Consider the following 2835-nt stretch of genomic DNA (forward strand, 5'->3'; position numbering starts at 1 on the left):
TGGCCGTACATGTTCATATCCTTGAAGATGTATCATGGGGGTGTTGCAACCTAGAAGACACAAATTTGACTAACAAGTTATAAGTACATGAGTCCAGAAATTATGGAAAAGTAAAAGAAAAGATTCTTTCATTGTTTTACAATTTAGGCACCATCAAATTAACTCAAAACGAGTCTATCTATATATAAATGAAACTATGACCCGTCCTGCTCCATCTTCACAATCTCTGCTGTGTGCTCATTTTTGAAGCCACTGTTGTCAATCCATCTCCTTGAGGATTATTATCTTTTTTTGATGAATCTCTACTTCATCAAGCATGACTCTTCCTCCAGGGACTGGCTTCTCCTAAAAATAGGCCCAATGTAAGGAGATGAAATCTCATCATCCTCTCTTTTAAGGAGCATGTTGGCTACAATTCTTCCAAAACAAGAAATGTTTGGTCTCATGGCATATTTAACACTCATGATCCAATCAAACAGATAACTTATGTATGTAATGTAATGAGAGCACTTTTAAAAAAAAAAAAACCAAAAAAAAACACTCATGATATATTTCTAACACCAAAGTTCAAAAATATAAAATTCCTGTCTTCTTTATTCATTGACCAACTTCCATAAAAGGCCACTGAAAATGCCTTAGGTTGGGATAGGCATAGCTTAGTTTTTAGGTTATATCCCAGAAATTACTTATACTCTGGAGCCAAAAATCCAAATCGAAATCTTACAGGTCCTTTCTCTGTTGGCACTGATGGGTATGTGGTATCCATGTTCTCTAGTTTAAGCATGGATTTGTGTCTAATCTACTTTGGTTTTACAAAATGCAATGTATGGGAAACATGAGGAACATGTGATGCATAATAAAGTATATGAATGAAACAATGTCTATGAATTTTGTATATAAACCAATGTAAAATAAAAAATATGTAAAAAAATTAAATTTTTATTGAGAGCTGAGTGGTTTAGAAAGCAAACTAATTTTTTAACCATTTATACACATTTTTTTCTATAATTTTAATTTGGATACTCAAGATTTAACTGCATTTTTTAACTTCCTCTCTATAGTTCTCATTTCCATTAATCTTTCTGCATTTCTCTTTCTTCAACGATATAATTCTTATCTTTTATATATATAATCTTAATCTTTTCTTAATATATGTCCATTATCTATTCACTAATTTTTACTCTGCTCCCCATCCCTTCTCACTCTGGGTTACCATTCAGCAACAATTCTTTCTGAATTTAAACCTTTAACATTCCATGATAGTATTCTTATACAATATTTGTCCTACTAAGCCTCATTTCTCGGACTCTGCATAATGTCCTCAAGATACAGGTGTGTTATGTAGTGTTTACTGAATTCTTTATTGTGTTTCAGTGTTGCATAGTACTCTATGACCACTGTTTTTATGTCTATTCTATTGTTGATAGATACTAGGGTTGTTTCCATCTCTTTGTTATTGTTATGTGCCATCAAGTTGCCTGTAACTCACAGTGATCCTATGTACATCAGTTGTGAACTTTGCCCTTTCCCAAATCAATCTCATCATCTCTGACAGACCTAATCCCTTTCCTCCACTCACCAAATCAATCCATCTCATTTTCCTCTCCTGGCGCTGGCCCTTCACCCTTCCAAGCATGATACCCTTTTCTAAGGACTGGTCTCTGCTGGCCACTTGACTAAAATACGTGAGATGGAGCTTCAAAATCCTTGCCTCCAGGTAGAAGCCTGGTTTCACCCTCTCCACAACAGACTTGTTTGTTCTCCTGACAGTCTACCATGTGTTCCACAATCTTCTCCAGCACTACAACTCAGTCACTGATGCTTCTTCTATCATCCTTCAGTTACTGTCCAGCTCTCAGATACACAGAAAGTAATTGGAAAGATAATGGCCTGGATTAGTCCCCAGAATGAGATCTTTGCTCTTCAGTATTCTAGAGAGGTCCCTGACAGCAAACTTCCCCAATGTAATTCATCTTCTGATTTCCTGGCTGCTGGTGTCAAGAAAGTTGATTGTAGAACCAAAAAAAGCTCAAGTTATAAACAATCTCAACCTCTTCTCTATTCATTATGAACCTGTCTCACCAGTGGTGAGAATCTTTGTTTTCTTGATGTTGAGCTTCAATCCACATTGAAGACTATAGTTCTTGACCTTCTGCAGTAAATGCTTTATGTCCTCCTCAGTTTCAGCAAGTAAGGTGGTATCACCTGCATAATGCAGGTTGTTGATAAATGTTCCTCAAATCATGATGCCACATTCCTGCTCAAGTCCAGCCTTCCGAATGATCTGTTCTGCATATAGATTAAAAGAGTGTGGAGAATGAATGGAAATCCAAAATCTCCGTAAATGTTCATTAAAATTATCAAAATATAATTTAAAAAAAAAGAGTATGGAGATAGGATGCATCTCCAACACATATCTTTCCTTATCCTGAACCATGCAGTGTTTCCCTGCTGTTTGGACTATTGCTTCCTAGTCCAAGTACAGATTTTGCATGAGCACAATTAAGTGTTCTCCAGTCTTCTCAAGATTAGCCACAATTTGTTGTGATCTCCACAGTCAAATGCCTTTGCATAGTCAATGAAATACAGCTGGCCATTCCTCTGGTATTCTCTGCTTTCAGCTAAGATTCATCTAATATTGGCTATAAGGTCTCTAGAGCCATGGACTCTCCTAAAACCAGCCTGTGTATCTGGCAGTTCTCTGCCCCAGTTGTTTCTGCATAATCTTCAAAGGGAATCTTGCTTTAATATTATGTTAGTGATATTGTTCTGTAATTTCCACACTCTGTTGGAAGTTTTTTGGAATGGGAATATATACAGATCTCTTCCAGTCAG

The sequence above is a fragment of the Elephantulus edwardii genome, unplaced genomic scaffold, assembly GCF_000299155.1.
Source record: "Elephantulus edwardii isolate Elephantulus edwardi_28Jun2011 unplaced genomic scaffold, EleEdw1.0 scaffold00155, whole genome shotgun sequence".
In the NCBI taxonomy this organism is placed as follows: Eukaryota; Metazoa; Chordata; class Mammalia; order Macroscelidea; family Macroscelididae; genus Elephantulus; species Elephantulus edwardii.